Below are 26,893 nucleotides of genomic sequence, written 5' to 3' on the forward strand. Positions count from 1 at the left end.
GGTCATTGATTTTGGTATTGACTTGGTACCGAGCACTCAGCTCATCTCTATTTCACTGTATTGTATGTCATCTATCGAGTTGAAGGAATTGAATGAGCAGTTGCTTGAGCTGCTTGATAAAGGCTGCATCAGGCCTAGTGTATCACCTTGGGGTACACTAGTTCTATTTGTGAAGAAGAAGAAGGATGATACTATGAGGATGTGTACCGACTTCCATAAAATTCGTGGAATTCGTTGATAATTGGTAGTTGAACAAGGTTACTATTAAGAACAGGTACCCACTACCGCGTATTAATGAGTTATTTGATCAACTTCTTGGTGCTAAAGTATTATCAAAGAATGATTTGAGGTCTGCATATCATCAGTTGAAGATTCGGCTTTCAAGACCCACTATGGTCAATACAAGTTTCTGGTGATGTCTTTTGGGCCGACAAATGCCATAGCAGCCTTTATGGACTTGATGAACAACGTGTTCCAGCCATATCTTGATTCTTTCATCATAATATTCATTTATGATATATTGGTGTACTCACGTAGCCAGGAGGATCATGAGCAACATCAGAGGATCGTACTCTAGATTTTGAGGAAGAAGAAGTTATATGTTAAATTCTCCAAGTGTGAATTTTGGCTTGATTCGGTGGCATTCTTAGGGCATGCGATATGTAGGGGGATAAAGGTAGATCCAAAGAAGATTGAGTCAACTCAGAGTTGGCAAATACTATATTCTGCTATTGAGATCCAGAATTTCCTTGGTATGGCCGGATACTATTGCCGTTTTGTGGAGGGTTTATCGTCCATTACTGCACCATTGAATAGATTGACCTAGAAAGGTATCCCATTCAGGTTGTCTGAGGAGTGTGAGGAGAGCTTTTAGAATTTCAAGACTGCATTGACTATAGCCCCAATATTGGTGTAGCCTACAAGTTTGGGATCTTACACCATGTATTGTGATGCATCGCATATTAGCCTTGGCGCGAGGTTGATGCAAGACAGTAGGATTATTACCTATGCGTCCTGGTAGTTGATTTTCAACCTTGAACTATTTCCATATTTCCATTTCCCCATAAAGTATAGTACATCATGCAATTCCCTTGCTCGAGTCGTCCTCGAAGTCACCCCCTTACAATTCATAACCGATCCACAAGTATCTCTTAAACCAGCTAGTATAACACATGACCATGCAATATGATCTTTTGTTGTAGAATCCCACACTTAGCTCGAAGCGATAGTACACATCATACGATAACCACATTACTCTTCCATTATAACTACCATAATCTCAGATTGTTACCCTAGTCGAATCCTTCACAAGCCTGTGTAGCACTAGCCATAAAATACTCCAAACCGTCTGCCACATGTATACTCATCCTCGAGCAATCCGTACTCTAATTGTAGCACATACATCCCTCTTGATAAAAAGTAAACTCTTCATTGAAACTTCATAAGGATCACACAACTGCAAGCCATCCCGCATGAGATAACCCCTATGATTAGCCTCAATCTGGCATCTCTTTCTATGACCTTAAGATTGTCACAACCTCTATGCAATTGCTTAATCTTTCAGAGTCTAAACTCATGAACAAGACATAATAATATACTTCATCTAAAAAATGAGCAATTGAAATATCCCTAAACACACCAAGAACTCGAGACTGTACAACACATCAAGACAGAAATAAAGCATACATAGTCCTTTTGCATCCTAAGAAAATTTTTCTCGTCACATCCATAACATCTAAGCATAGTCCTTAGTCATATAATACTCATCATATAGCTATCACACAACACACTGAGCCATAAATCCCACTCTTAGGGACTGTATAGAACATATCGGTCCAAATTCACATATTTACAGAACTGAAACTGCCAAGCCCAGACTATGGTCTGAACTTGGCATTAAGTCCTCTAAACTGGACTACCTCAACAACATAGAAAACAAATATGGTACCTCATCCACAACATCGCAAGCCGTTGGTGCACAACTGATACCGAGTGTTCATTATCACATGTGCTTGAATAGGAAGAAACCAAAAATGTAAACTTCAAGCTGAAATAAAGTCGCACGATAAAGAAAAAAAGATGGGAAGTTTCCTAGATGTCCTATAGCCTCTCAAAGATAAGTATGGACGTCATCATACCAATCCGCAAGACTCTACTAGACAGTTGCTCATGGCTCGTAGAACATGTGAACCTAGAGCTATGATACCAACTTATCACGACCCAAATTCCACCTAGTCGTGATGATACCTAACCCAACCTGCTAGGTAAGCCAAACAACAATTACACAATTCTAATGAGGATCATAAATAATCGATAAATAAAGTATCTAAGCTTTCCATATAATATCCCAAGGATTTGTAGTACAAGTCATGAGCTATTAAGATTTAGATTTACAAAGCTGGTATGAAAATAAATACAACATCTATTTGAAATATACATAAACAAAGTATGAATCCAAAGCTACCAAGGACAAGTGGTAGCTATATTCGAAAAGCAGGTACATCTTCAACACCAGCTTCCGCCATCCGCAGTAGCTCAACTCCAAGATCTCCATGCAAGATGCAAAAGTGTAGTATACGTACAACTTACCCCATATGTCCAAAAAATATCATAACTAACCTTACTGAGGTAATAGTGGCAAGAATTATTAATGATACTCGCTAATAAACTGTTCAATTCCTGAATTTCACAACTACACATCAATGGTGACATCTAATCATAAAAAACAGATAAAACCATATCGGTGCACAAAGAGATAATGTGCTAAGTCCTAAATCAATTAACAATTCTGCATATAGAGAAGATATGCATCTAATTTCATCAAATCATCAAACTTGCATATAGAGAAGATAGGCCTAAATTATCAAATAATCCTTCCACAATTTCATATATAAAAGATATGCGTGAAATAGCAATTAATTCTTCAACAAGTTCATATAGGGAAGATATGCAGAAAATCATGTATACATCCAAGGAGTTTGCAAATAGAGAAGAGATTCAAATTCCAACCAATGATTAACTTTACCAAAATCCACATCAACCAGAAACTCATCGATTTCTCACAACATGCGCATACATCATCAACAAAGAAACATGAGAGGGTGACCCTTGGTTGATGGATCCTTGTCCATACGTTGCACGGACAACATCTTATGTAGCTTTACTGTTTTGTAGAAAACTGGACTTGAAGAGAGAAGAACATGAAAATGATTACAAAAACCAAGAAAAAAGCAGATATGCGATAGATATGCAATCGCAGAAGTGAGGTGCGGACTATAGATCCATCGTAGACATAACTATGCCATCCCAATGTCAAAGAGTCAAAAATGCGGTTCACTATGCGGTCGCAAAACTCATTTGCAGACCGCAAAGTTGCCGCACTAATGCAAGATGACCTCCAGTGAAGTTGAATCTGCGGTACACTATGTAGTCACGAAATTAGTATGCGAACCGCAAATATGTTGCGCGGTCCATTATGCGGTGGCATACTTAATTTGAAGGGTCATTTTTGTCACATTTTGTTCGCGCATTTTGGTCCATTATAAATAGAATGAATAGGGTTTGTGGGGGCATCTTGTTTGAAAAAGAGCCTGCAATTAGATCATTGAATACACCACTTATTTTGGAGATATTAGGGGAGAGATTCCAAGACATCGTCTTCTTTTTAAGGTTTTATGACTTTTGTTCTTGTATTGTAGTATGAGTAGGTAACTTTAAATACTAAGGTTGTAGACCCTAAGTGGGTTTAATGTTAATGGGTGTTTATCATTGAATATATATATATATATATATATATATATATATATATATAGTTGATTTCTATTCATTTCTCATGTTTCATTTATGGTTGGTTGCAAACATTAACTAGTGCCATTTTACTCTATATTTTACTTGGAAATGTTGTTTAGGGTTCGGTAAAATTGAATAGCAAGAACTCAAGGGTTTAAACCTTGTCTAATAGAATCGCTTTGGAATAAATGGGTTCTACTTGGCATAAATTGGTTGATCTTAATTGTTGTAACTCTTTTATATTTAGGAACCATTTGCATAAACGAATGACCTCCCATTAGAACTATATCATATTAACACTGATAGTATTACATCCCAGTGATGGGGACACAACCTTGGTTTCCTAATCCTTTTAATCAGTACTCTTAACAAAATAGCTTCTCTTAACAAATCACAATTACCAAACTCTTTTCAAACCAATGTAATAGAATTACTGCTTTAGTCGAGTGACACACTACTCAAGTAACCTTTTCACACCTATTCCGTGTGGGATTCGACACCAACCTTGTTGGGTTATTATGTTTCAAATTGACCAACCTATTCACATTATTTATTAGGTGTAATTTGAGCATGCCAAATTATGGCGCTGTTGCCGGGGAATACAATTTTGAAATTACTAACTAGTGTGTGCTTTACTTTGCGTCTTCTTCTATTCCATCACACCTTGCTTGCTTTGCTTGGGGCACTAGGTAAGCATGGGCAAGCCAGAAGTTGAGAATGTGTTTGTTGATATAGATGCGTATACTGAGGATACAAACGGGATTGTCCCTCCTAGAGTTGACATTGCTACCTTCATAGTGGAACATAGTCTAATCCTAATGCTAAAGGCGGAGAGGTTCTTCTGAAATTCCACCGACGATGATCCGACACAACAACTCAGAAATGTTTTGGGTGTGTGTGCAATGCATAAGTAGAATCATGTCTCAGGTGATGCCCTAAGGTTAAGGGTGTTGAAATACTCCTTAGACGGAGAGGCAAAATAATGGATCCAAAATATACCTCCTAACTCCATCCACACTTGGTCCGAACTTGTGTAAGTTTTCCTAGAAAAATGGTTACCACAAAGCAACAAGTCCGAGCTTCGAGACAAAATTTTCTTCTTCAAGCAATTATCATGGGAACAACTATATGAGGCACATACTAGATTCAAGTTGTAATGGTAAGATCACCGAATCATTAATTTCAGGAAACTATTTTGTTGGAGTAGTTTTACATGGGCTTGGATCCTATGAATCAATCCATAGCCAAAAATACAGTGGATGGATCATTCTTGGATAACACATTTGCAAGGGTCATTCAAATCCTCGACAAGATGGCCGAACACAACCAAGCTTGGCATTTGGAAGACAAAACGGGTGGAATCTCATACGGTACTCCATCTTTGACCAACGTGGTTAAGGAGAACCAAGAAAGAGACAAGTAATTGCAAGGATTCCTTATAATGTCAATGGGTCAACAAAAATGTTCATTGAAAGCCAAACAAAGAAAGTGAATGTAGTGGAAGGTGTGCAACTAATGTCAAATAAGAAATACAAACATTAAGAAAGCCAACAACAAGACTATCCTCCCATGCAATACAAAGATGCAAATTATGTTAACAATTCACAAGGAGGATATCAAAGACAAAACTACCAAGGATGGGGACAACAACACCAATGGAGACCTAACCCGCAAGGGCAAGGTAAACAACAATGGCGAAACGACCAAGGTAGTTCTAATCAAGGAAATTGGAGCAACAACAACAATAATTTTGCAAACCGTAGTTCAAACCCCTATGTTCCACCAAAGGGGCAATATTTTAACTCTCACCATTGGAACGAGAGTTCTTCAAGTGATTCCAAGTTAGAGAAAATGCTTGAAAGAGTATTGCAAAATCAAGAGAGGTCCAACACTTCAATGAAAAATATGATCGAGGTTGTTGGTTCTCACACCGCATCCATTCACAAGTTGGAGATGCAAACGAGGGATTTCTCAAGAGAACAAAACCCGTAGCAAAACGGCACACTCCCAAGTGATACAATTGCAAAACCAAAAGGTAGTGGGAGTGGTCCAATCTCTCATTGCATGGACATTACAACTCGAAGTGGCAAACTACTTCAATGTGAGAGTGAACGGGTGGCGAAGTGGAAAATTTGAACGAGAAGATGAGGTGCAAGTTGAGGTGCCAAATGTTGTTGAAGTTGAAAGAATCCCGAAGAATGTGAAAGCTTAAGATGTGAGACGTGAGGAGGTTGTGGAAAAAGTAATAGAGGAACCAAAACCTCTAGCATCGATTCCTAGACCTCCTCCTCCATTTCCTCAAAGACAAGCTAGTAGGGCTGATGATAGCAAATTTGAGAAGTTCTATGACATTTTAAAGCAATTATTGGTGAACATTCCATTTGTGAAAGCATTTCAAGAGATGCACGGTTTTGCTAAGTACTTGAAGGACTTGATCACTAAAAATAAAACCATCAAGAATGAAGTGGTGAGTGTCACCCACCAGGATAGCTCTATCATTGCAACGACCGTCGTCCAAAAGAAAGAGGATCCGAGGGCCTTTCATAATTCCATGCACTATTGGATTGAGTGACTTTTCACAAGCTCTTTGTTATAGTGGGCCTAGCATCAACTTAATGCCTCTTGCTATGTACAAGCATGCGGTATTGGGAATGCCTAGGCCTATGAGTATGAGGTTGCAAATGGTCGACCATTTGATAAAGCGACCGATACGGATAGTGGATGATATGCTTGTGAAAGTGGGGAAGTTTCTCCTCTGACTTTGTTATTATTGATTGTGCTATTGATAAATCAATCCCTATCATCTTATGGAGACCATTCCTTGCGACCGGAAGAGCACTCATTGACTTGAAAATAAATGATATTAAATTCTGGGTTATTAAAGAAAACGTTACCTTTCAAGTAAGTAAGGGCATGAAATTTCCAAATGCAAACCAGAGTGTCTCCGTACTTGATGTTGTTGATGTGGTAGAGGATGCCATGGAGGTAAAGATGGAAGAGGAATGCCTTGGTGAGGCATTGGCGGCGACATTGATGAATTTTGATGGTGAGTATATAAAAGGATATGTGGAAATGGTGAATGCATTGGAAGGGCTTGGTTCCTACACTTATGCACCTAAGAAGCTTTCTCTTGACTTGGAGAAGAGAACCACTCCTCCCGCTAAGCCTTCAATCGTCGAGCCGCCACAACGTGAGCTCAAGCCACTTCCATCGCACTTAAGGTATAAACTTCTTGCCTCTAATGAAACTCTACCCGTAATTGTTTCCTCTTTGGTAAATGTTGTGCAAGTTGAATAATTATTGGAGACCTTGAGGGAGAATATGCGGGCCATTAGTTGGACTATAGCGGATATCTGAGGGATTCCCGCTGCTATTTGTGAGCACAAAATCCAACTAGAGGAAGATAGCAAGCCTAGCGTGGAGCATCAAAGGAGGCTAAATCCATCCATGCAAGAAGTGGTGAAGAAAGAAATTATAAAATGGTTGGATGTGGGGGTTGTCTACCCCATTGCCGATAGTCCTTGGGTGAGTCCGGTGCAATGTGTGCCAAAGAAGGGAGGCATAACCGGGATTCAAAATGATAAAAATTAACTCATTCCACCTAGGATGGTGACTGGGTGGAGAGTTTTTATGGACTACCGGATGCTCAGTAGTGCTGCTTTCAAAGACCATTCCCCTATGCCTTTTATTGATCAAATGCTTGATCGGCTAGCGGGAAGGTCGTTTTATTGATTCTTGGATTGTTACTCCGGCTACCATCAAATCAACATAGCCTTGGAGGACCAAGATAATATGACATTCACATGTCCGTATAGGACCTTTGCTTTTAGCCTGATTCCATTTGGGCTATGCAATGCCTTGGCTACCTTTCAACGGTGCATGATGTCAATTTTCTCGAATATAGTGGATTTTCTTGGAAGTATTCATGGATAACTTCTCTATAGTTGGTGACTCATTCAGGCATTGCCTTGACAATCTTAGGCAAGTACTCAAAAGATGTGAGGAGAGAAACATTGTGCTCAATTGATAAAAATATCACTTAATGGTGGATGAGGGTATTGTTCTTTTCCACAAAATCTCAAAGCAATGCATTGAGGTTGATCGAGCAAAAATTGAAGTAATCTCCAAGCTTCCTCTCCCACTTAGGTCAAAGGTGTTCGGAGCTTTTTGGGGCATGCCAATTTCTATCGGTGATTTATCAAAGACTTCTCAAAGATTGCAAGCCCCATGTGCAAGCTACTTGAAAGGGATGCTAAATATGTGTTTTATGAGAAATGCTCAACGCTTTTGAGGAATTGAACGCAAGACTAACCACGACACCTATTATTGTCACACCCGATTGGTCTCTTCCATTTAAACTTATGTGTGAAGCTAGTAGTGTGGCTATTGCGATAGTGCTTGGTCAACAGCATAACAAGATTCTTCATCCTATCTATTATGCAAGCAAGACATTCAATGGCACACAAATGAATTACACCATAACTGAGCAAGAACTGCTTGCCATTGTCTATGCTTTTGAAAATATTTGGGCCTAGGTGTTGGGATCCAAGGTGATAGTCTACACCGATCATGCTACTCTCCGCTACCTTATGGTGAAGAAAGATGCTAAACCGAGATTTATTAGGTGGGTCCTTTTGTTTCAAGAGTTCAACTTTGAAGTCAAAGATCGGAAAGGAGAAAAAAATCAAGTTATGATCACTTATCTAGGTTTGAAGAGGTAGGAAGACCAAAGGAAGATCTTAAAATTAATGTCTCCTTCCCAGATGAACACCTTTTGGAAATATCTAGCAATTTATCCCCTTGGTATGCCTACATAGCTAACTTCTTGGTTAGTGACCTTATCCCCGACGAATTGGAATCTAATCAAAAGAAAAGGTTCTTGTAGGATTGTAGGTGATGGTAGGTTATAATATCATATTTTTGTCGCTTATTGCACTCTAATTTACTGCACTTACTCATTTTGATCTTTAATTGATAGTTTTTACACTTATTGTGTGTTTTATGCCTTGTAGGAGCAATTCCGAGTGATGTGGATGTTATGGAATGAATCTTAATGATATGGAGCTTTGAAGTCTGAGTAAACGCCCTAGGGATTAAGCGTGGATCATGTTTGGGGGTCGAGGACCAAGTCTTGACGTCAAAAAACTAGATTCAATCCGTACTCTGAGAAAAGTCCATAACCGCAGCGCATGGGTTGGCGCGTGGCATGCCGCGGTTGTAAAATTTCCTACTGCATGTTAGAACCAACTCTCTGGATTTCCCCACTAATGCCCTGCATTGTGCGTCGCCCCATGAGGCACACCTATGCATGTTTTATAGAGTAGAAATCTCAATTCGGCTAAGAGAAGGTAATTTCATCTGGGCCCGACCCTTCTTGGTATAAATAAATGGAAAATTATTATTTTTTGGACTTTTGACACATATTCGACCTAAGGAGGCTAAGGTGTAGTTGGAAGAACACAAGCACAAGGATTTTATCATTCCTTTCTCACTCAAGACCCGAGTTTGGATTGAATTTATGGTTTTCTCTACCTTAACTTTATTTGTGATGAATTTCTCCATATATAGGGAGTAGTTCCCTTTTTGGGTTTGATGTATTTGGTGTTTTGATGATTGTTTGTGGATTATAACTCAAATTTTATGTATTGAAGCATTTTTGGATGATTTAATTGTGCATCTATATTCACTAGTTCATGTAATCGAGAGAGGCATAACTTGTGATATCTTTGCATTATATTGATGGGTGAGTTCATTAATTCTTTTTAGTAATCGAAAGAGGCAAGTTGACTCAATGACTAAACCTAGTTAGGAGGATAATCGAGAGAGGTTCTCCTAAAGACCAATCCACTACGCATTCTTGTATATCTTCATGTGCTTAAATTGGTTCATATTGTGAGGTTAAGACTTAATCGAGAGATGAGTATTTGCTGAACGTTTAAACTAATAATTGAGTGAATTTAAGAGGCTCGCTTAAACATTAAAAGTGAATTATCTAGAGTTAGATCCCAAAATATTATCTTGAATCTATCCTACCAAAACCCAATCTTCTCCCATTGATAACCTTCTTTGATTGTTCCTTGTTGTTATTGAGATTAGTCAATAGCTTTAGACTCTTAGTTAATTTTAGTTATTAATCATATAAATCTCAATTGTTGATTTTTCTGGATAGCAAACAAGCTAGAAATTGTGAAAATACTGTTTAATTCCAATCCCTGTGGATACGATATTATACTATACTATCTTTGACTAGCAAGCGTAATTTACGTTTTGGTTTCGAGATTGTCAAATTTTGGCGCCGTTGCCTGGGATTTGCAAGAAATAGTGTTTCAAATAGTTTGTATTGCTAATTTAAGAATTTTTTTTTATCTAATTTAATTTGTTTCTCTTTTTACGTTTGGTGTTCTTTCACTGTGCGCAGGTGACAGGTTTAGACCATTGCCTGGGATTGGCAATCAATAGTGTTTCAAATAGTTTGTATTTCTAATTCAAGAAATTTTCTTTTTATTTAGTTTTATTTTTTTCTCTTTTTACGTTTGGTGTTCTTTGCCTGTTCGCAGGTGACAGGTTTAGAGTTGTATATGACTCGGGCTTCTGCTAAAGAAGTGCTACCATATGAACCAGAGATTGAAAAACAACTGCGACAGCTGAGGAAGGAAAGAAATCTCACCGAGACGTTAGAAAAGGTTGGGCAATCATCAACCAAATGAAGATATGGCTGGAAACGGTTAGGATAACATGGATTTGGCTACGAAAGAAGCAGCCCAATGACGAGAACAAGCTGCACGGGATGCTAAAGAAGCAGCTATTACAGATGCACATATTATCTACGAAGAAGAGATGGGTCGTAGAATTGCTCAAAATCAACCTTTGGGTGTAGACCAGTTCGAAAATATAGCTCCCATGCCTGGGAGACCACTTGGCGATTATGCTAGACCGGTGAAAAATCAAGGTTTATCAAGTGTGAGACCACCTCCAATTGCACTCTAATTTACTGTACTTTACTCGTTTTGTGCTTTAATTGATAGTGTTTTGCACTTATTGTGTTTTGTGCCTTGTAGGAGTGATTACAAGTGATGTGGATGCTATGGAATAAATCTGAATTATATGGAGCTTTGAAGTCTGAGTAAACGCCCAAGGGATTAAGCGGGGATCGTGGTCGGGGGTCGAGGACCATGTCTGGAAGTCAAAAAATTAGATTCAATCCATACTGTGAGAAAAGTCCACAAACTCGGCGTGCCACGACTGTACAATTTCCTGCTGCCTGTCAGAACCAACTCTCTGGATTTCCCTACTAATGCCCTGCATGGCGCGTCGCCCCATGTGGCATGCCTGTGAGAGCTTTAGAGAGGAAATCCTAATTCATCTAGGAGAAGGTGATTTCGTCTTGGCCCGACCCTACTTGGTATAAATACATGGAAATCAGTATTTTTTTGACTTTCTACACATATTCGACCTACTGAGGCTAAGGTGGAGTTATAAGAACAGGAGCACAAGTATTTCATCATTCCTTTCTTACTCAAGACCCTCTGCTTTAACTTTATTTGTGACGAATTTCTCCATATATATGGAGTAGTTCCCTTTTAGAGTTTGATGGATTTGGTGTTTTGATAATTGTTTATGGATTATAACTCAAGTTTTATGTATTTAAGCATTTTTGGATAATTTAATTGTTGCATCTATACTCATTTGTTCATATAATCGAGAGAGGCATAACATGTGATATCTTTGCATTATATTGATGGGTGAGTTCATTAATTCTTCTTAGTAATCGAAAGAGGCTAGTTGTATCATTGACTAAATCTAGTTAGGAGGATAATCGAGAGAGGTTTTCCTAAAGACCAATCCACTTCACATTCTTGCATATCTTCACGTGCTTAAATTGGCTCATCTTTTGAGGTTAAGACTTAATCGAGAGAGGAGTTTTAGCTGAATGTTTAAACTAATAATTGACTAAATTCGAGAGACTCATTTAAACATTAGAAGTGAATTATCTAGAGTTAGATCCCAAACAATTATCTTGCACCTATCCAACCAAAACCCAATCTTCTCCCATTGATAACCTTCTTTGATTATTCCTTGTTGTGATTGTCATTAGTCAATAGCTTTAGAATCTTATTTAATTTTAGTTATTAATCATATAAATCTCATTTGTTGATTCCCCTGGATAGCAATCAAGCTAGAAATTGCGAAAGTATTGTTTAACTCCAATGCCTGTGGATACGATATTATACTATACTATCTTTGAGTAGCAAACATAATTTAAGTTTTTATTTTGCGATTGTCAAATTTTGGAGTCGTTGCCTGGGATTTTCAATCAATAGTGTTTCAAATAGTTTGTATTTCAAATAGTTTGTATTGCTAATTCAAAAAATTTTCTTTTTATTTAATTTAATTTGTTTCTCTTTTTACGTTTGGCATTCTTTGACTGTGCGCAGGTGACAGGTTTAGAGTGGTGCACGACTCGGGCTTCTACTAAAGAAGTGCTACCATACGAAGCAGAGATTAAAAAACAACTGCGACAAGTGAGGAAGGAAAGAAATCGCACAGAGACATTAGAAAAGGTTGGGAAATCCTCAACCAAAAGAAGATATGGCTGGAAACGGTGAGGATAACATGGATTTTGCTGTGAGAGAAGTAGCCCAACGATGAGAACAAGCTGCACGGGATGCTGAAGAAGCAGCTATTACAGATGCACATATTATCTATGAAGAAGATATGGGTCTTAGAATTGCTCAAAATCAAAGTTTGGGTGCAGACCAATTCGGAAATATAACTCCCATGCCTGGGAGACCACTTAGTGATTATGCTAGACCGGTCAAAAATCAAGGTTTATCAAGTGTGAGACCACCTCCAATTGCACTCTAATTTACTGCACTTTACTCGTTTTGAGCTTTAATTGATAGTGTTTTGTACTTATTATGTTTCATGCCTTGTAGAAGTAATGTGGATGTTAAGGAATGAATCCGAATGATATGGAGCTTTGATGTCTGAGTAAACACCCAAGGGATTAAGCGGGGATCGTGGTTGGGGGTCGAGGACTAAGTCTAGAAGTTAAAAAACGAGATTCAATCCGTACTCTGAGAAAAGTCCATAACCACAACGCGTGGGGAGGCGCGTAGCGTGCCACGACTGTACAATTTCCTACTGCCTATTAGAACCAACTCTCTGGATTTCCCTAGTAATGCCCTGCATGGCGCTTCGCCCCATGCGGCATGCTTGTGAGAGTTTCAGAGTGGAAATCCTAATTCGTCTAGGAGAAGGTGATTTCGTTTGGCCCGACCCAATTGGTATAAATACATGAAAATCATTATTTGTTTGACTTTCTACACATATTCGACCTAATGAGGCTAAGGTGGAGTTGGAAGAACACGAGCACAAGGATTTCATCATTCCTTTCTCACTCAAGACCCGCGTTTGGATTAAATTTATGTTTTTCTCTACTTTAACTTTATTTGTGATGAATTTCTCCATATATATGGAGTAGTTCCCTTTTAGAGTTTGATGGATTTGGTGTTTTAATGATTGTTTGTAGATTATAACTCTAGTTTTATGTATTTAAGCATTTTTGGATAATTTAATTATTGCATCTATACTCATTTGTTCATATAATTGAGAGAGGCATAACATGTGATATCTTTGCATTATATTGATGGGTGAGTTCATTAATTCTTCTTAGTAATCGAAAGAGGCTAGTTGAATCATTGACTAAGCCTAGTAAGGAGGATAATCGAGAGAGGTTCTCCTAAAGACCAATCCACAACACATTCTTGCATATCTTCACGTGCTTAAATTGGTTCATCTTGTGAGGTTAAGACTTAATCAAGAGAGGAGTTTTTGCTGAATGTTTGAACTAATAATTGAGTGAATTCGAGAGACTCACTTAAATATTAGAAGTGAATTATCTAGAGTTAAATCCCAAATAATTATCTTGCACCTATCCCATCAAAACACTATCTTCTCCCATTGATAAGCTTATTTGCTTGTTCCATATTGTGATAGTCATTAGTCAATAGCTTTAGACTCTTACTTAATTTTAGTTATTAATCATATAAATCTCAATTGTTGATTCTCCTGGATAGCAATAAAGTTAGAAACTATGAAAACATTGTTTAACTCCAATCCCTATGGATACGATATTATATTATACTATCTTTGACTAGCGAGCATAATTTAAGTGTGTGTTTCGAGCTTGTCAAATTTTGGAGTCATTGCGTGGGATTGGCAATCAATAGTTTTTGAAATAGTTTGTAGTGCTAATTAAAGAATTTTTCTTTTTATTTAATTTTATTTTTTTTCTCTTTTTACGTTTGATGTTCTTTGAATGTGCGTAGGTGACATGTTTAGAGTGGTGCATGACTTAGGCTTCGGCTAAAGAACTGCTACCATATGAACCAGAGATTGAAAAACAATTGCGACAGTAGAGGAAGGAAAGAAATCGCGCCAAGATGTTAGAAAAGGTTGGTCAATCCTCAACCAAAAGAAGATATGGCTGGAAACGGTGAGGATAATTTTGAGTAATCCTCAACCAACAAAGAGAACAAGCTGCACGTGATGCTGAAGAAGCAGCTATTAGAGATGCACAGATTATCTACGAAGAAGAGAGGTGTCGAAGAATTGCTCAAAAGCAATCTTTGGGTGCAGACTAGTTCGGAAATATAGCTCTCATGCCTGGGAGACCACTTGACGATTATGATAGAATGGTCTACAATCAAGGTTTATCATATGTGAGACCACCTCCGATTGCATCAAACAATTTCGAGTTGAAGCAAGGGTTGCTTCAAACGCTTCAGAATTATGTCTTCAGAGGGAAGCCAAATGAAGATCCAAACACACATCTAATGGACTTCGAGGAGATTGTGAACATCTTTCAATACAATGGTGTGTCACGAGATGCAGTGTACTTGAGAGCATTCCCCTTCACACTCAAAGACGATGCAAAGCAATGGCTTTGAAGCTTACCTGCAGGTTCGATTAGAACATGGGAGGAGATGACCAGAAAATTCCTTGATAAATATTTCTCCTCAACTAAAACGGGCAAGTTTAGAAGAGAAATCCATAACTTCTGCCAGAAAGACACTAAAACTATTTTTGAAGCACGACAGAGGTTAAAGAAGATAGTTCGAAAGTGTCAACATAGCGGAATTGAAATCTGGATGCAACTCCAGGACTTTTGGGATGGATTGACACGGCCTCACATAGAATATTGAGCAATGCAGCTGGAGGCCCGTTGATGAAGAAGACTCCAGAGGAGATGGTTATAATTGTTGATGAGTTATCTGAAGATGCTAATCAATGACCCTCTGAGAGTGCAGAAAGAAGAAGATCAACTGGTGTTTACCAGGTTGATGCTAACACATCTGTGCAGGTACAACTTGATGCTATGGCCAAAGAGATAAGGAAGCTGACCTTAGCCTCGATACAAAGTGAGCCTCACAAAGCTTGTGATATATGTGGAAGAGGACACCCTACTCATATGTGTCAAGCCTCAACTGAGTATGTAAATGATGTGGGAAATTACAATTTTAATGCAATGGGTCAGAGGCACTCCGATTTTTCATGGAGTTCACCTAGATGTACTATGAATGCTTGGCAGAAAATAACTCAAGACTGCATGGAAAAGGAGCTCCGGCATACCAAAATCAGCAGAGGAAGCAATTTCAGCCTCAACAACCCATTCCGCCTGGTCTAGAGGATATAATGAAGGCTTTCATTATCAAGACAGATGAGAGGCTAGACGCTCATGGAGCAGCTATCAAAGAATTGGGCACTAGGTTGCAAAACCTAGGGAGACAAGTGGGACATATTGCACCAATATTCTCTGAGATGGTTCCAGGCACTCTCCCCGCTGACACTGAAAAGAATCTCAAAGAAATAGTGAATGTTGTAACTCTGAGAAGTGGGCAAGTGTTGAAAAACCCCACCCTGATCCAAAAAAGAGGTGATACTTGAAAAAGAAAGTTGGGATCAACTGAAGAATGATGTTGATAAAAAGAAGAAAGGCCCGATGAAAACTAAGAAGAAGAATAAGGAAGAAAAATCAAGAAGGGGGAACCTGATGAGAGCAAACATATGCCTGCTTTACCTTTCCCTCAAAAGCTATGTAGAGAAATGTTGGACAAGCAGTTTGAGAAATTTCTGGATGTGCTGAAACAGGATCATGTGAGCTTACCATTCACAGAAGTGCTCTCACAAATACCTTCTTAATCCAAATTCTTGAAGGAGATCCTTACGAAGAAGAGGAAAATAGAGTAGACTGAAGTGGTGAAGCTCACGAGGCATTGCAGCGCGATATTGCAAAATAAACTCCACAAAAGTGTGGAGATCCAGGGAGTTTTACTATACCTTGCTCTTTAGGAACTATTAATTTTGATAAGTCTTTATATGATTTTGATGCCTCAATTAATCTAATGCCTCTATCTATTTACAGGAAACTAGAGAAAGAGATTGGAGAGATAAGGTCGGTGCCAATATCTTTGCAGCGGGTGAACCAGATGACTTTAATACCTGAGGGGATAGTGGAAGATGTGTTAGTTCAGGTGTATAAGTTCGTATTTCGTATAGACTTTATAGTGATGAATATGGAGGAGAAAAAGGAGATCCCCTTCATCCTAAGAAGACCATTCTTAGCGACAGATAGAGCAATATTGGATATACACGAGAGGAAACTCATGCTTAGAGTGGGGGAGGAGACGGTGATATTTGCTATGAATGTAGAAAAGAGGGCACAAAAAGAAAAACCAGCTACGAGTGTTGAGTGGAAAGTGAAGGGCTCAAAAGAGAAGGATGTATTGAGTGAGAAAGATATGTGTGGGGTATACCCCAAAAAGACTGAGAAGAAGTTGTCGGCATGGATATGCGCATTAGTCCGAAGGCGAGGAATGGAGCCCGACATCGACTCAGATCCCGACTAGAAGTTCAGAGAAGTTTCCTTTACCTTATACTTTTTAATTATGTGTCATGGGGACATTCCACAACTTAAAGTGTGGGGTGGGGGGATAATTGTATGTTGTATGTGTAGGTGTTAGTTTTGTTAGTTATAGTAGTTGGAAAATTAAAAAAAACCATAAAAATTGAAAAATATTTGATTTTTCCCGACGATGGATATCATTCGACAGGTTTCTTGAGGGGTTAAAGTCGAAAGAGAAAGAGAAAAATATTTTCTTTTGTTAGGTAGTGTAACAAGTCCCCTTTGGTTTTTCTTTGTGCCGCGATTCTTTTCCAATGGTTTTATTTGAATCGGGTGTAATTAGTTATTATTTTTGTTAGGAGTAGAAAACCTTGTGCAATAGTTTAGATGGAAGGCAATATATCTTGAATTTATTATACCTTGAGAACAGTGAGTGATTTAGCTGTGATGCTTAGGCTCAGTTTGTGACTCTTGTATAAGTACCTTAAACTGTATGATCTTAACTTTGCTTAACTACTTTGACTAGAGTGTCTTGATGATTCCGATCTTGAGTGGGTTATGTGCCATATGTGTGTGAGGTTTTTTGTTATTCTGTGTATTGCATTTGATGTCTAGAACTTGCCCCGTGTATTTGCAAAGCGAAATAGTAGTTATATTCAGTCTTAGAAGTGATATAGGCATTTCTTTGTTGAGAAAATGATATGCTATTACCCACCTGATTGTTATGTATCTTAGTTAACCCCTTTGAGCCTGTAATCAAGATTCTTTGGCCACTACAGTACAAGCCTTACCCATTTATTTGAATTGACCATCTATTAAAACCTTTTCACCTCTCGTAAGCACTTGAATTTTTTATGAACTTGTAAAAGTTGAAGTGTGGGGTGGTTGGGTTGGCTTTTGAGTGGAACTATTGATCTAAGGAGAAATGTGCACTGTATTGAAAAGGTAAGAGCCACTTGAATTGAAAAAAGAAAAGAAACAAAATATTGTATTATTGTGCAAATTATTCCTTGATAGTGGTAACTCTTGATGTATTTGTGCTTAAAGAAGTTGGGAGTTAATGTATATTGATGTGAATGTGGAGTTATGATTTGACATAAGTGTGGGGTTTTGAACAATGAAATGTATGTATTAAAGTGCTTAGGGAGGTATAGTCACTCTTATATCTAAATGTATCCTGCCCGTCCCGTAACCTACATTACAACCAATTAAAATCCTACTTGATCCTTGATTTAATGAGCTCAATTAATAGAGTAGTATACTACGGGCAAGCTTATGGTACATCTTTTGTGGCATGTGAATGTTGTTTCTGATAGTGAGCGAATTCTTTCTATCTTGAGTTGCTAATTGTTCTTAATTTCTATTGTATGTGGAACTACTTTCTATTGTTGTGTGAGTGCATTTAATTCATGAAGGAAAGGTAATGCTTGACTTCTGTGTTAGAGTAAGTGAGCGCGTTATAAATAATGCGTGGTGTTTTTGAGTCATATCTTGAGGCTAGGATGTTGCAGTATTGTGCTTAGTCTGTTTTAAATATTCTTGGTGTGATGAGTTAATAGAGTTGTTAAAAAGGTCATGTCTATGTGAAGTGTAGTTTGATTGCTCGAGGAAGAGCAATTAGTTAAGTGTGGGGTGTTGATGGTAGGCTATAATCTCATATTTTAGTTGCTTATTGAACTCTAATTTACTGCACTTTACTCGTTTTAAGCTTTAATTGATAGTGTTTTCCACATATTGTGGGTTATATGCATTGTAAGAGTGATTCCAAGTGATGTTGATGTTATGGAATGAATTAGAGTGATATGGAGCTTTGAATTCTGAGTAAAATCCTAAGGGATTAAACCGGGATCGTGTTCGAGGGTCGAGGACCAAGTCTGGATGTCAAAAATTGAGTTTTAATCCGTACTATGAGAAAGGTCCACAACACAGGCGCGTAGGGCGGTGCGTGGCGCGCTGCGGCTGTACAATTTCCTACTGCTTGTCAGAACCAACTCTCTGGATTTCTCCACTAGTGCCTCACATGGCACGTCGCCCCATGTAGCGCGCCTGTGCAAGTTTTACAGAGTGGAAATCTTATTTCGGCTAGGAGAAGGTAATTTTGTCTGAGACCAACCCTACTTGATATAAATACATTAAAAATCATTATGTTTTGGACTTTTGATACATATTCGAGCTAAGGAGGCTAAGGAGGAGTTGGAATAACACGAGCACAAGGATTTCATCATTCATTCCTCACTCAAGACCCGAGTTTGGATTGAATTTATGTTTTCCTCTACTTTAACTTTATTTGCAATGGATTTCTCCATATCTATGGAGTAGTTCCCTTTTAGGGTATGATGGATTTGGTGTTTTGATGATTGATTGTGGATTAGAACTCTAGTTTTATGTATTGAAGCATTTTTGGATAATTTAATTGTTGCATCTATAGTCACTTGTTCATGTAATCGAGAGAGGCATAACTCTTAGTAATCGAAAGAGGCTAGTTGAATGATTGACTAAAATGAGGATAATCGATAGAGGTTCTCATAAAAACCAATCCACTACACATTCTTATATATCTTCACGTGCCTGAATTGGTTTATCTTGTGAGGTTTAGACTTAATTGAGAGAGGAGTTTTTGCTGAAGGTTTGAACTAATAATTGAGTAACTTCAAGAGACTCACTTAAATATTAGAAGTGAATTATCTAGAGTTAGATCCAAAACAATTATCTTGCACCTATCCCATCAAAACCCTATCTTCTCCCATTGATAACCTTCTTTGCTTGTTCCTTATTGTGATTGTCATTAGTTAATAACTTTAGACTCTTAGTTAAGTTTATTTATTAATCATATAAATCTCAACTGTTGATTCTCCTAGATAGCAATCAAGCTAGAAACTATGAAAATACTGCTTAATTCGAATCCCCACAGATACAATATTCTACTATACTATCTTTGATTAGCGAGCATAATTTAAGTGTATGTTTCGAGCTCGTAAGTAGACAATACTATTGGGAGGAACCCTTTTTATTCCGGATTTGCGCCAAAAACATCATTCGGCATTGCATTCCGGAAGATGTGGTAACTCCAATTCTCAAAGCATGTCATGACTCTCCAGTTGGGGTCACCACAGTGGTAACCGTACATGGGTCAATTTCTAGAAGGAGGCTAAGGTGCAGTTGGAAGAACATGAGCATAAGGATTTTAATGGTCAAGGCATGTGATAAATGTCAAAGACAGGGGTCAATTTCTAGAAGGCATGAGATGCCTATGAATTTTACGATGGAGGTAGAGATCTTTGATGTATGGGGGATAGATTTCATGTGGCCCTTCGTAAGCTCTCACGACATGACATATATCTTTGTAGCAGTGGATTATGTCTCAAAATATGTCGAAGTAGTTGCCTTGCCAAACAATGAGGAAAGAAGTGTTACCTCCTTTTTGTAGAAGAAAATATTTTCTCGATTTGGAACACCAAGGGCGATCGATAGTGATGGTGGTTCTCACTTTTGCAACAAAGATTTTGCGGGGTTGCTCGAGAAATATGGAGTTAGGCACAAGGTGTCCACCCCTTATCATCCTCAATCAAGCGGTCAAGTTGAAGTTTGCAACCGAGAGATCAAGAACATTCTAGCCAAATCTGTTAAATCAAACAGGACCTACTGGTTAAGAAAGCTAGACGATGCTTTGGGGGCTTATTGAACTGCATTTAAAACATCCATTGGCACCTTACTTTACATGTTGGTTTTTGGTAAGGCTTGTCACTTGCAGTGGAGCTAGAACACAAAGCCATGTGGGTGTTGAAAAAGTCAAATCTTGAATGGGCCGAAGCTGCTAATCTAAGGATGGCGCAACTTAATGAGATGGAAGAATTCCGTTTCCATGCCTATGAGAATGCAGCAATGTATAAAGATAGAATAAAGTTTGTTCATGACAAAAAGATGTTGAAGTAGGAATTCAAATCCGGTGACTTGGTCTTACTCTTAAACTCAAGGTTGAAGTTCTTTCGCAAACTCAAGTTAAAATGGTCTGGTTCATTCAAAGTTGTTAGTGTGTCTTCATACGACGCTATTGAATTAGAGACCGAGGATGGGACTCGAACCTTAAAAGTAAATGGCCAAAGGGTGAATCACTACCTTGGAACTATTGGATAAAGGCAACTGGTGGAACAATTGAAACTCAAAGATGGCCATGTACCAACCTCCACGACCAATTAGCCAAAAGAGGGGTAACATCGTCGTGCTGCAACATTAAATCAAGCACTTCTTGGGAGGCAAACCAAGTGTTGGAAACATTTTTGATTAAATGTTTTTATCTTTGTAGGTTTATTTGTCGTTGTTGAAAATTTTGGCGTGCGTTTTTTAGATTGGAGGTTACTCAAAATGCAAAGAAATGGGATGCAAAAGCGAAGGGAAAGTGAAGGAAAGTTAACTGAGCTTCAATTGTTGTTCTGCAGCCATATATGCAGCCGCACAATGGGTTTGCAGACAGCAAACTGGTCGCATAGATCAATAGGCCATCATGAAAATAAGCCTTTCAAAATGCAGAGAAAAGCCAATTTATGTGGACCGCACAACGGTTCTGCAACCGCAGAGTGGATCGCAGATTGTTCACACACAGCCCAGGTACTAAACCATCGCAAAAAACTTATGTGACCGCGAAAGTTATTTTGCAATGGGAACCACAATGTAGACCCTACAAATGTATTAGTCTTTTTGTCTGTTTCATACTTCCATTTCCCCCACTCTAATTCCACACAACAGAAAACATAAACAGAAAAATAAATATAAAAAACAAAAGAAAAGCTTGCACAAATCAATTGACCTAGCTCGGAAAGTTGACATCCAAGTGGTTTGCTCAATCTCCTCACTGATCTGGTGTGGAGTTCTTCCCCTCTTATTACTTTAGCGGTTTTGATATTTACTCGCCTCAGTCCTTCTCCATGATACTCGTTTTCTCCATTTTGTTTTCTTTTCTTTGTTTCATGTATTGGGTGATCAATTTGGGGGGCAAATCATTGGTTGCAATCAAAATCATGGGGCTAGGTCTAGGGTTGCTGATTTGAATTAGTGTTTGTTGTGATTTTTGACGATGCACAATGGGTATTCATAGGTTGAACATAGAATTGATCTAATGTTGAGTGTTGTGTATTTGATTCGTGAAAGTTTTCACTAGCTGTGTAGTATAGAAGAGAGTGAATTGCAAAAAGTTGTCTGTGCTTATTTTTATGCGGAAAAGATGATATCTGCGGCACCACAAAATCATCGCACACTTGTATGATTGTGTGCTTGTGGAACCTGATATATGCGATTGATTCTGCAGGCTCGGAACTGTTATGCGGATCACATATCGATCACATACATCAATAAGTGCAAGCCAATTTTCAAGTTAAAAATGCGTTTGATCTGCGGTTGCGGATTAGTTCTGTGACCACTTCACTAGTCCGCATAATGTGTTGTTCTTAACATGGCATATTCTGCGGTGCACTTTACAGTCGGCATATCTGCTCTGTGATCGCATAAGTGCTCCATAGAATATGTTTTGCCTTTTATTTCTTTGCCATATGTTACACTTGCTTTACCATATATTCACTTCACTTTAATTGGTAGGAATGGCACCAAAGAAAACCCCAGCATCGACAACACCCACCATACAAGGAAAGAGACGGGCTGCAACTATAAGCCCACAATTACAGCAATGGCAACACAAAAGGCCTGGCACATCTGGTAATTTATCTGAGCATGTCTCCCAGTCTAAAGAGGAGGAGACACAACTTGACCTTTTGCCACCAGTTGGCCTTCAGGCTGAAGCACGTAGAATAAATGTTGTGGATATTAGGTTTAGTATCACCGGCTCATGGAATAAATTCAAAGATGGCTTGACAAAAAGGAAGATCATCGAAGAAAAGCAGTTGAGTGTGAATACCCTTAAAGAATACTACCTGCATGTGCTAGACAACATCCAGAAGATGGGATGGGAGTTCTTCACTGACCTTCCGGGGGAATACAATGAGAAAATTGTTAGCGAATTCTATGTCACATCAATGACTAAGGAACAAGCGAAGCCCCATGTGTACTTGACCTCTATCACAGTTAGAGGAGTTGAAGTGTCTTATGGTCCCAAATCAATAAATAAACTCTATTTCGGAACTTGGGAACCGGCCACGAGAACTCCAGTCTGGATTGCACCGGGCCAGAAGATTCACAAGAGGGATCTCACCCAAGAAAGCCGATATTGGCTATGTTTTGTCTGTTCTCGCATATATGCAACGAGAAATGAGATCAACATTAGTCTAGAGAAGGCGATCCTCATTGCTTCAGTCATGTCGGGTTTCAGGATTGATTTGGGGCAACTCATATTCCCTAACGTTGGGGTATGAGCAAACACGAAGGAAACTTCGTTTCTCTTTCCATGCCTAATCACTGCTTTGTGTGAAGACACAGAGGTTCCTCCACCACCAAATATGACCGCATTGTAAAAGCTTCTCAAGATATTGACATCACTAGGCACAATAATGCTTCAGAGAATGTGGCCGTAGAGCAACCAGAGCAACAAATTATCCTCCCACTAGCCTCGTCCATTTCAGTAGCAGATGCCACCTCGTCTGCACTAGCCACTTCTTCAGCACCAGCTACCTCCACATCTACTCCTAGGATGGCCACTGCTACACCACCGACTTCACTTCCTGCTATCTCCAAGCTTAGTCTACTAGAACAACATGTAAATGTAAAAGTAGACAATCTTATAAAAAAAAACTTCCACTACTGATCCGACAAGCATTGGCACCGCTCCAAGCCTCGATAAGTGATCTTCAAAAGCAAAATATGTCATATGAAGATAAACTGCAAAATTTTAAGCTCGCCTTGAGAAGGTTGAGTGAGGTGGAGTTGGGGAGATGACTAGACTCACAGAGGATGTAGCTGAGCTAAAGTTGGAGTTACATAAGATGCAGACACTGGAGTTTGACCTGACAACCCTTCTCCCGGTGGAGGGGGAGCATGGGACTGGCACCTCCCAAGTACCAAGCCTTGATTTGGATTTCACAAACCTCCTCTTATTAGAGGAGGAACATGGTACTGGCATCTCACTAGCTCTGGGACATGTTGCACACACCGATGATCAGTAAGACGCGGAATCCATAGAGTCACGTAAGGACGGATGAGGAGCAAGTTTTTGAGGAGGGTGATGATCATAGGGACAATAGAGGTAAACAACTTGTTTTTTCCACAGAGGAACATGGTGATGAGCAGGCAGATTTGCAGACATCCATCGCACATTCCATTGACAATATGGCTACAACCACGACCACAAAGCCATCTTCGGGTGAGGCCAGCAGCTCCCGGTTACAGGACTCGGCTGTGTAGCTTGCGGACCCTCTTAATTTGGCCCCGAACACCACTATGCAGTCGGAGGATCCACCCATTGCTTCCCCTGTGTCAGCTACCGGGCCCACGACCACATCACACAGTCTAGCCCCTCCAAGCACTTAATACGTCCCAGGAAGCCCCTAAACTTTGCTCTTACTTTTTAATGCATTGGGGACAATGCATGCTTCTATGTTGGGGTGGGGTAGAAAGAAGTTTTTTGCAACTTGTATATAAATAGTAGTATTGACAGTGTAGATGTGTATATAGTAATGAATTTCCCTTGGGTTTTCTTTGTCGAGTTCTTTTCCAAGGGTTTAATAGTATAACCACGGCCATAGCATGATACGTTTTGACTTTTTGGTGTTATCAGTCCAGTCCATATCACACATAAAACATAAATATAATAATAAATGTTCTTGAACAATCGATATAAGATTGTATACTCATGGACTGATATAAGTGACATGCTAAGGTATATGTATGTGCAAAATGTAATTCCATAGCTCAAATTAAGAAATTTCATCACAAAAATAGCAGTTACCATGTTTTATAAGGGGATTAACATATAAGTAACCTCTAACATGTTCCAGTTAGCTCACGAAGTGGTACAAACCTAAGAAACATGATATCATGAGGCTTAATAATCAATTCAAGGCATATCATAGCCTAAGAACTACCCCGAGCATGAATAATATCCCGATGCACGGACCTGGGCTCACCCCTCATATGTGCGCCAGCCATAGCACGTAACTATCACTAATAACATAGGAAACTAGTTCTTCAACAAAGTTTAGGTAAGACACTCACCTCAATAAGCCCAAATCAATCCTCAAAAACAGTGCTTTCTCAAAACCACACCTCTGGCCGACTCAAGTATAGCAAAAAATTACTCAATAACATCAAACAATGCTAAAGAAATCAATTTCAAACAATATAACTTCGATCTTTATAAAAAAACAGCAAAGTCAACCCGGGGCCACTTTTTGTAACCGACAAAACTCAAAACTTCCGATAACCCACTTAAATACGAGTCCAACAATACCCGGCTCCGAATTGATGTTCAAACTCAACTTTTCACTTTAGAAATATTTTGCCAAAAACTCCAATTTTTCTCTCTTAGATTTACCAATCAAAGTTATAATCAAGGATGGATCATGAATAATAATAAAATCCGAGTTAAAATACTTACCCAATCCTAGCGGGTAAAAATCGCCTTAAAAATCGCTTCAATCCGAGTTCCCTAGTTCCAAAAATATTGAAATGGGCTTATAAAATAAATTGCCTAATATAAACACTAATCGGATCGCTAAAAGACCAATTCCCTGTCGGTAAAAGCACCAAATCTAGTCGCTAAAATTGCGCACCAAAACCTGCTTACACCAAATATTTTTTTCACTAAAATGACTCTAACTCCCTCCTATGATCTCAGAACTCGACAATTCTTGTTCCTATGAATGTCAAATAATGATACAAACCTATTTGTTCCATCGAAACTCAATTCTAAGCTACTTTTTCAATTAGACACCAACTTCGCTCGTAAATAATTAACTCATGCTTTGCGGTAAAAACCCAAGTGCGACTTACTGGAATTAGACCAAATATTCGTGATCATTCCTATGAATCATTATCAAACTACTTGAAGTCTCGAAATCGAATTCTGATCTCTAGAACAAAAAATGAACATTTGGATCATTACATGCTTATGCTCAAAATAATTTCAAAACACCAAACACATTAAAAACCTATCCAAAATACATCTGAGCCCCTCAGGACCCCCTCCGATTATTCTTGCTAGTATAAATACGTTAACCAAACTTATCCAGACGCTCAAAACACAACAATTAACCTCAAAACCCACAATCGAAGATCAAATCCATTCTCTTAACATTCAAAACTTTAAACTTTGCCCAATGCGTCTAAATCATACTTAGACATTTCGGATTACAACCAAACTTTGAATACATGTTCTAATTGAGAAAACAATCCATTCCAAGTTCGAGAACAATAATCCGGACCCGATACCATCAAAGTCAACTCCTAGCCAAACTTGTGAACTCTCTAATTTTTTAAATTGCCAACTTTCGACAAATAGAGCCAAAACCTTCTAAAAGTATCCAAATTCAAATACGGATATATGCCCGAGTCCAGAATCACCATACGAATCTATAAAAACCATCAAATAACAAATCTGAGATCGTTAACACAAAAGTAAAACCTTGGTCAACTCTTCCAACTTAAAGCTTCTAAATTGAGAATTATTTTTACGAATTAATCCCGAACTTCCCGAAAGTCAAACAGACCACGCACGCAAGTCGTAATACATCAAATAAAGTTACTCGATGTCTTGAATCACAGAATAAAATGCTAAAACTTAAAACAAATGGTCGGGTCGTTACACTTTAAGATAGTATATTTTAGCGATTTGAGTACCGATCTTGACTTGGTTTTGGAAACTAATTATATATTTGGATTCGTAAGGTTATGGAAAATAGAATTTTGGTATTGGTTTTGGATTTCGGGCATGTGGGCTCAGGTTGACCTTTGTTGCCATTTGAAAATTCTTCAAAGATCAAAGCTTTATAGATTTAAATCACTTTCTATGGTATTGTTGACTTCCTTGAATGATATTTTGGCTTGGATTTGTGCAATTAGAGGGCTAGATCGAGGTTTTGACGGATGAGGTAAGTATCTTGCCTACTCTTAGTTTGAGGGTAACTTCCTAATTTATTTATGTTATTTGTTATGTGTTGGGTGACGTATATGCAAGGTGACGAGTGTATATGCGTGCACCGTTGTTATTCATGATCCACATAGTTCTTACCCATTATATGCCTTATTTTATTATCATGC

Source organism: Nicotiana tomentosiformis, chromosome 5 (genome assembly GCF_000390325.3).
Source record: "Nicotiana tomentosiformis chromosome 5, ASM39032v3, whole genome shotgun sequence".
Classification (NCBI taxonomy): Eukaryota; Viridiplantae; Streptophyta; class Magnoliopsida; order Solanales; family Solanaceae; genus Nicotiana; species Nicotiana tomentosiformis.